At 48.1% G+C, this 9,517-nt stretch overlaps 1 pseudogene; it reads right to left on the reverse strand.

Moving 5' to 3' along the window:
• Window positions 1-8,081: 8,081 nt before the first annotated feature.
• On the reverse strand, window positions 8,082-8,568 carry LOC129681424 (prostaglandin E synthase 3-like; annotated as a pseudogene).
• Between the last annotated feature and the right edge of the window lie 949 nt (window positions 8,569-9,517).

Below are 9,517 nucleotides of genomic sequence, written 5' to 3' on the forward strand. Positions count from 1 at the left end.
GCATTGTAAATTCGATCGTTTTTCTGATATCTAACCACTGGGCTTAGAAAAGAGAATGTTCAGAAAGTGCCCTGAGAATCTGTTTGGGGTAACCAAAGACAGTTACACGTCTGCACACTTATCCTCAGACACCTGTCAGTCCCACCTGAGCAGGGACCCATGATGTCCCACCGACCTGTGCTGGCCGCTCCACAGAGATGGATACCCAGTGATTGACAGGGTTCTCTAGAGGAACAGAACAATAGAATGGGTGTGTACGCTAAGACTGATTGATTGCTTTATTTATGTGTATGTGTGCCTGTGTGTATTTATGCACACAGTGTGTCTGCAGGAGCCTATTGGTCTACTGTTTTTTTTTTTATTTTTAAAACTTTTATATTTATATTTCTTATCTCTCTTTCTCCCTACTCTAATGCCTTCCAACACCAGGTAGGAGAGAGAGAGGATTACTGGGAGAGGGGACAAAGTTCTTTCTTAGCTGCTTCCTGCTGGTCAGGGTCATCAGGTTCCTTGGAGCCAGTCCAGTCCTTGTTTCAGGGGATTTCTATATTCTTGTTCCACAGCAGCAACCAGGAGCAGCAAGGAGGAAGCAGGAACAGCCTTGTTCTTTCTCCACTCTCTACTCCCTGGGCTTTGGCATTTATTCTGTCTCTGGAGTCCTCAAATTTAAACTATCTGCAGCTGGCAAAGAGCTTTTCTCCAAGCCTGCAGGAGGCAGAGTCTGCTTCTGTGGACCATCTGATTTAGTGCCACATCCCACACCTGGGACCAAAACAAAAACATGTTTATACCCACAACAGAAGCCCCTAGGGCACTGAATCCCTTGGAAACTTGGAGTTACAGGCAGCTGTGAGCTGAGTATGGGTACTGGAGTGTGGACCCAGGTCCTCTGCAAAGCACTAAGCCATCACTCAGGTCCCAGGGTACACACTATAAAAGTGGGTTATTAGAGCAGCTTTTACAGAACAGGGTCTGGAGAGCCCAGAATGGCTATGCACAGGCTGGAGAAGCACACACCTATTTCAGTTCAGTCCACACTGAATATCTCAATACCAGCTGGATATCTCAACAGTCCCAATCCATCCCCATCTGAGAAGGTCCAGAAGCTTCTGGGATATGGGGGTTTAGGGGTAAGAGAAGGCTGCTGCTGGTATCCCTTTCCATGTTAAAAGGCCAAAGAAACTGGAGTGTGATGGTAACTGAGGAAACAGGCCCTCTCACTCAGGAAGAAGCAAAGGCAGGCAAGGGACACAGTCTCCCCCCACCATCACTTCCTTTCTTTTGGGGGCGGGGCTGCTGGAGCTGAAGCCCAGGGCCTCACTCAAGTGAGGCAAACACTAACCTACCTGTAACCCCACCCCCAGGCCTTCACTGTAGTTCAGACCGCTCGCTGTGAAGGGAGGCCTCCCCTCCTCACTTGCCCCTCTCTGGAAGCAGCCTCCCAGAACACCCAGAAGTGTGTCTGTCCCCCTCATCTTACCAGCCAGTAACCATGTGCAAGTTACTCCCTGTGCCTCAGTCTCCTCTCTCCACTTGATGGGGCTGTTGGAAAAACTTATGACAGAATGCTCAGAAATGTCCCAGATGTACAGAAAGTGCTCATTTGGGGGCAGTCATCTCTCTCTCTCTATTGCCATGTAGGGTTCAAAGCCAGTGGCCCCCAAATATCAAGAATTAAGACGCTTAAATGCTGACATTTCCAGAAACGAGGGCTCTCCAGCTGTTTATTTTATATGTATTCCGGGGAAGGCACCAAAAGGGTAATGCAGCCGCAATGTCTGCTTCCCAAGAGCCCTTGAAGCAAATGCCCGAAAGGCAATTAGCGCACGATTGTCACCTATGTTCCCTTGCTTATTAGCGGATCTTGTCGCCTGCTAATCAAGACGCTCTTGGGTATTTTTAGAACTTTTAAAGGAGGCGTCTCAAGGCTCGGGGAAGGTGCCAGGGAATTTGAGAGAACATCACCCTGGCTTCCTCCTGGTGAGACGGAAGGATGGTGGGAGTTGGGGCCATTCTGCAGGACCTGCGGGAGCAGAAACAGGCAACCTTGAGTCTTCCTTATTTTTTTTTTTTTTTAAAAAATTTATTAGCAAATGTTAAGTATACATAATAATGGGCTTCATTATGACTTATTCATACACACACAATTTGTATTTCAGCCGTATTCATCCTTGTTACCCTCTCTTGTTGGACCTCTTTCCTCATGTCAAACACCCCCCCCCCACACACACACACACACTTCTACTTTCATGTAGTAGGATGTGTGTGTGCCCCAGTGAGCTGTGCATGATTGCCACAGGCCTGAGCCCATCCACTCCCTGGGAAGTGGCCATGAGGTCCACCCCACTGGGAGGACGTATACAGTTCATTGCTGATGCCGCTAGCAGAGCCATTTTCTTCTGCATTGCAGCCCCCAGTGAGGTATGCATTCCTGTAGAGGAGCTCTGGGCTATAAGGAGGCACTCTGGTACACACTCAGAGACACACTGCTGAAGAGAAGTGGCACTCTTTGACCCAGTTGCATCCACTCTTCATTCCCCTTGCTCCTGCTTGCCTCTGTCCTCTGGGCTGCCCCGGGGAGGTGTTCAAGACCAGCCCACTAATCCCCCAGTTGCAAGGTTTCCCCTGCATGGTCCCTGCCTCTTTCCCTCCGTGGTCACAGCCCAGCGTTACAGAATTGGGTATGGAGGCAATCAGTCTCTTCACAAATCCCTCCTTCCCTCTCCACTCTGCTAATCTTCTCACAGTGGCCAAGGGCCGTGGGCACATTTTTCTGCAGTGACCTTGGAGACTCCCGTGAAGCAGTCTGTCTCACGTGTGCCTGAGTCTGCTGCCTGTGGCACCTGAAACCTTAGGCTCCACCAGAACCTTTTCTTTACCTTGCTGTGTACCATGGTGTCTCAGCATAACACGTGATTAACAGACACCCTCCTCCATCCTCAGGACAACCCTGTGAGGAAGGCAGCATCACTTCCCTTTTGCAGAGAGGAAAGCTGACCCAGAGGGAAAAAATGGGGGATGGGGGGAGGGCCTGAATGGAGGCTGTGGTGGTTTGGATAAGAATGGTCCCTATAGGCTCATGTATTTGAATGCTTAGTCATCAGGGAGTGGCACTACTTGAGAAGGATTAGGAGGTGTGGCCTTGTTGGAAGAAGTGTGTCTGGGGGGCGGCGGACTTTGAAGTTTCAAAGGCTCAGGCTAGGCCCAATGGCTCTTTCTTCCTGCTGCCTGTGGATCCGGATGTAGAACTCTCAGCTACCTCTCCTGCACCATGTCTGCCCGTGTGCCGCCATTCTCCCCACCATGTCCACAGTGGACTAAATCTCTGAAAAGCCAAGGAAGCGTTTTAAATGATTCCTTTTATAAGAGTTGCCGTGGCAATGGTGTTTCTTCACAGCAATAGAACACTGACTAAGACAGGGAGAAATCGACCCTCAAAACCAGGCCTGTCTGTCCCCAAAGGGCTACATGCCCCTTTCCCCCCATGGATGCTCACAGCCACTGATCCTCTCTGGGGCAGAGGCTTGGCTTCATTTTGTTGAGTTTCTCCAAATTCAGTTTCCGACTTTGCTCACCCCGCCTGTGTCATCCTCCTGAGAAGTGGCAGGAGTGTGCAGAGAGGAACTGCTCTGTCCATGTCCATAGAACTCTCACTACAGGTGGCCAGGCTGTGGCTACCCACAGGTTGGCCTCTTCCTTTCTGTCTGGATCTTCATCTGGCCCTTGTCCACTTGTGAATAACAGCCTCTTCTGGGGATTAAATGAGCCAAGTTTAATCCACAGTAGGGGTCTGGATGGAGGAAAGGAGATGCCAGGCTGAGGTTAAGTGTCCCCTAAGCAGCCAGCCCCAGTCAGAGGAAAAAGAAAATGCTACTTCTCAGAAAGCAAAAGGCAGTGTTTATTTCCCATGAGTGTGTGAAAACTGTGCCTTCAATCAATCTTAAATCTCTCTCTCTCCCTCCCTCCCTCTTCTTTTCCTTCTTTCCTCCCCCCCCTCCCTTTCTTCCCCTTTCCTCCATTCTCTCTGATGTCATTGTTAACAGTGAAGAACAATACATTAATTATCTCTTTCCCTCTTTTAGCTTAATTCGATTAATTAATGATTTCAACAATTTCACATGTTTAAAAAGAGGAAAGACAGAAGCCAGGCTGACCATTTGGACAAAGAAACCAGCATTTCAGACCAGCTGCTAAGCAATCTCCACCCCATCTCCCAGATACATGAATGTCCCTCCATCTGCCCAGGATTGTGATGTGATCAGTCCGTAACCGTGTACCTCGGGTAAATAGATCACTAGGCAAGACTGATGATAGAGCAGCTGAGATCATCAGGGCGTCTCAATGGTGGATGGCAGGACTGAAAGCCCTGTGATCTCAGGAAAGAGCCTAGCCACCAGGTTTCAGGGCACCAGTGTCCCACTGGGGAAGGCTTTGCCTTTCTGCTTTTGTAAAGGAGAAAAGGGAAGCTTTCCTTCTGAGCTCCACACAGAGCTCAGGGCTTCCCACAACACTGTCTGCTGATGGATGGGGGTTTGTTTTGATAGAAAGAACTTGGTTACAAGGCACTAAAGTAGCCCGGGCAATGTTATTGCAGATGATTTCTTCATTTTATGCAGCCTGGTTCCCAGCACAGCCTATCACTGACTTCTGGGTGTGAGGAGTAGGTGCCACAGGCCCAGTGGGTTCAGGCAGAAGTGGGTGGGGCACAAGCTCACACAGGGGCCTCTGTGCTTCTGCTCAGGATCAGGAAGTTCCCAGACACTGCCTTTGTGCTCAGAGGCAGATGGAAGCCAACAGAGGCCAGCAACTCTTATGGGTTATAAAAAGCAGGGCAGTTATTCTAACCTGACCAGTAGATAGGTTCCCCCAGTTCTGCAAAGAGCTGACCTTGGAGAGTGAGTTATTTCTGCATTTTAATGTGGACAAGACCCCAGCAGAATCAGCTTAAGGGGAGGGAGAGATTTCTGCTCATGGTCTCAGAGATATTTCATCTACCACAGTAGATGGGAAGGCATGGTGGAAAGATAGATCAGAGGGTGCCCTCCGAACTGACTCTGTGTAAACTTCCATGCCCACCCTCAGTGAAACTCTGCCACCAGTCAGGCCCTGCCTCCAAAAGGCTCCACTGTCCTTAAAGTAGATTCACCAGCCAGGGGTCAGGCATTCCAGACAGGAGCTGATCCAGTAGGGGACAGTTCCATCCCAACCCTAACAGAGAGCCATAAAGCAACCTGCAAGGGCACCTGGTCCACTTCCCTTCTGAGGGTATATGTGTGGCACACCAGGAGTCCTTCCTGTGACGTCTACTGGATGAATAAACCACCTCTCAGAATCTCGGCGTCCTTATCTGCACAAGGAGGCCAAAGTTAGTCCCTACTTGAGGTAGCCACAGGCCCAGTGGGTTCGAGCAGAAGTGGGTGGAGCACAAGCTCACAACCAGGATATCCCGGCCCCACTGAGGATTCAGGGTGGGTATCCCTAGCAAAATAGATCAGCAGGTTCTTCTTTTCTTTTCTGAGACAGGGTTTCTCTGCATAGCCCAGGCTGTACTGGAACTCACCATGTAGACCAGGCTGACCTTGAACTCACACAAATCCACCTGCCTCTGCCTCCTGAGTGCGTGTGGTGGTGTGTGCCACCACACCCAGTGTGTTCCCTTGAAGAAGCTATCTCTGACTGTCTCAGTATCTCCTCTCTCTCCAGCCCTTTGGGGCTCTACAGTCATGGCCCTCACCATTCAGCACCTTCCTGTCTGTTATAACCACCAGCAGGTCCCCTGGCGAAGACCCTGCCACTGATGCTTGTCTGTCCCACAGCCATCTTTTGGACACTCACACAATAGTCACACTTATGTTGCTGTAACCAAACACCCAACAGAAGCAGCTTATGACCGGAAGGGTTTGACTGGGCTCATGGTTTCTGAAGGGTTTGGAATCACAGCAGAAGGCAGGATGGAGCCGCCCTGCCAGTGGCAGTGGGAACGTGAGAGAGAGAAGCTTCACATCATGGTGGATCAGAAAGAGCAATAAGATTGGCAGTAAGTGGGCGGTACTTCCCAGAGTCCCACCCTCCCATCCTGCCCTGCTTCTCCCTGCAGGCCCTGTCTCTGAGAAGTCCCGAAGCCTCTCCAGACAGGAGCAACAGTCAGGGAGCAGAAATCCAAAGAACAAACGACCCTGTAGAGGACATTTCAGATTCAGACCATAACCTGGACACCAGTTACTGTGTTGGTAAAGCTCCATGGAAGAGACTTCCTCAACCAGCAGGCCTCTGACCTCCCCGTATGTCAACTTGTACAACTTGCCTTCCATTTATTCTTACCTTCTAGGCAACCCAGATTGTTCTAGACTATTGTGGAGATCCATTCACTTTGGCCATGCCCTCCCAGCCATGGTAGGGGAAACTGCTTGGAACATGTGAGGTCAGCAGGCTTTTGTAGAAGTCAAGGTTTCCCCAGACACGTCCCTCTCGCTTTCATACTCAACCCCTCCATAGTTGTTTGTGTTATTCAGTTTCTTTCATACTCACATTGGCATGCAGATTTGTTTTGTTTAGAATTTCACGTCTAGAGTCTTTCCAATGCTGGCTTTCATTTTTGAGACTCTGGCTGTTTGAACTCACCTCCTCACACTCCCGCCAGTCTTTGTTTGTTTGTTTGTTTGTTTGTTTGTTTGTTTTGTTTTCACTGTGTCCCTCGAAGGTCTAGGGTAGGATGCTCCCAGAATGCCGTTTTGTTTCCCCCAGGTGCAGAGTGTAGCATCAGCGCTGTGATCTCTTTTCTATAACCTGTCCTCCTGGCTCACTCCTGCTCTATCCACTATGTGCCTTATCCCCGTGTCTTGTCTATCTGGAGACCAAATTTCTCCAGAAATTCAAACAAGAGAGATGGCCCATGCCTCATGCCAGATTACCAGCAAAGGCCAAAGAGTCTCCATGTCTCACATCAGGAATAATTCTGCAATTTCTTGTACTTGCCTGTGTGTGTATGTGTTACAGGAGGACAACACAACACATTTAGTTTTATTTCAGTCAAGTCACACACTTGTCCAGCTGCTGCAAAGTGCACCCATAGCTTCCCATCACAGACCCACTTCACAGGGTTTCCTGTGACAACACAGCAAGCCTCTTTGTTCAAATAAGAGTAGTGCCAAATTTTCCCTCAGAAATAAACTCCATTCCAGTAAGGGGTAAATACATGAAAAAACAAAAACAAAAACAAAACAGCAAACAGACACTTAAAAGGACAGCCAAGAAATCTTCCAACACTTTATTAGAAAGAATGTAGACTTTTTTTTTTAAATCCCCACTGTCATGAACATAAATCGAGGTTTGCCAGCCAAGGCATAAGCTGAAATCAAAATAGGAAATAAAAAAACCTGGTAGGGTATTAACATTTACCACCCATTTGCCATACCGATAGTGAAAATACAAATCTGGCCTAAAATGTATGTACGCTCAAGCAACCATGTACAGCTTTCTTCATCCTCCATGCTAAGAGATATAAAAGCTTAAGGGCCGAACAGTATCAAATGTATAGGCTTCAGAAACCATCTAAGTTAGGACATTCACTAGTTTTAGCTAAAATACACCTGAACACTGACAAGTGATCATATACAATGATGTAAAGGATATTGTTTGGAAAATTAAACTTTAGTGGAATAATTCTGAAAGGCGCACTGGAAGAATGGCAGGGTATCAGTTTAAGATATTAGCCAATTTGTTTCGGCATCCTCCAAGGCTCTAAACCCTTAACTAGTCCAAGGATCTAAACCCTTATCTTTCCCTAAGCTGAGGGCTTCCTAGCTAGATAGAAATAACTGTGTTATGAAGGAAGAAGACTTAGGTGAGTGAGTTTATTTGTGGATAAGGATATTGCCTTCACCAACTTAAATTGACCCCATACAATGGTACATTACAAACCCTTAGCGAAGCCTTTGAAATCAAAGATCCAGGTTGAAAATGCGTTAAAGGAGACAAGTACAGCATCTGCCATTAGAGCTGTCAACTCAGGGATTTTCTCAATTATGAAATCTTGCAGAAGTTATTTTTCTTTCTCAGAATCTAGGCGATGACACCATTCTTTACTCCAGATCTGACATTTTTTTTTCATCATCACTGTCTTGGGAATCATCATCTGCTCCATCTACTTCTGGTAAAATGACATCCTCTTCACCACCCAGGTGATCCATCATCTCAGGGACACGGTCAAAATTAGACGTGTTCTCGTCTGAATCGTCCCGCAAGTCTTTCCAGTTACTGAAGCTCACACTAAGCCAATTAAACTTTGCCCTTTCCTGTGTTAACCTAGGCCACGACTGGCCAGACTCTCCTTTTCACAAACAACATAAGACTGATCTGTCTGTTTTTGTTTTTTTTTTTATGTTTGGAATCATTGGGATCAATACAGTGAAAAAGATCATTTCATTTAAATGTTTAAAATTATCACTTCCTCTGAGACAAGTGAAAGTAAGTTTGGATTTTTCAGTTTACATTAACATCTTTACTGTCTTCAATACAAAATTCATTGAATACATAGTCCCTTCGGCCGTACCTCTTTGCTGAAGCAGCCTGCAGGGTAGGGGGGGGGGGGGGGGGGGGGGGGGGGGGGGGGGGGGGACCAGATGAACCGGCAGGCAGGCCTCAGTAGTGGACGGAGGCTGGCGAGCTGACTCCCCTCCAGCAGCGACTCTAGCATCCCCTGCCCGGTCTCTGCCTGTGTGTTCCGAAGTCTCCTTCCATGTAGATTTTCCACGAATCACCTTATTCTCCAGATACTTTCTTAAACTACAACAACTTTATTGAAGTAAATATCATGTAGATAGAAACACGGATATAGAGAAATATACACTTTTAGAATTTAATGGTGAACATTCAAACCGAAGATACAGAGCATTGCCTGAGCCCCTAGAGCTCTCCCGAGCTCCCTGAGGCCTGAACCCCCTTCTCAGGCTGAGTGCGGTGCCACCCCTTTTGCCTGCCTGTGAAGTTGTCTCCCGGAGCCGTGCTGTATGTATTTTATCTGTGTAACGCTGTGTCTGGGGCTCACTGGAAGACCTCTGGGAGTAATGGTCCTTGCACACTGCTGTTTGGTTTTTGACTAGAAGAAGGAAGGTGCCACTGCTCATTTGTTTACCAGTTAAGGGACTTTGGGCCTTATGGATTTTGTGTGGAGGAGGAATGATGATAAAGCGCACACACACGCACGCACGCACGCCGCTAAGGGTGGTTTGGGCATTCGGTTTCTCAGAAGGTACACTCATGCTCACTTCTGGTAGGTGCTCTGGCCATCCACAGTGGCCATATCTGGGAAGTTGACCACTAGCTTCGTCAGCGGCTGTGGCAAGATACCTTCAGAAGCAACTTGGTGGGGAAGGACCTATCGTAGCCCGCCGCTTCAAAGCATGGAAGGAATGGTAGCATTCACAGAAGCAGGGACAGCACCATGACAACAGGAGTTGGGGCGGTGTTTGGGGGGGGGCTGTGCTTACTCAGGTCTGGCAGCCAACCAGGAAGCAGA

Source organism: Psammomys obesus, unplaced genomic scaffold (assembly GCF_907164565.1).
Source record: "Psammomys obesus unplaced genomic scaffold, mPsaObe1.curated_primary_1811, whole genome shotgun sequence".
Taxonomy (NCBI): Eukaryota; Metazoa; Chordata; class Mammalia; order Rodentia; family Muridae; genus Psammomys; species Psammomys obesus.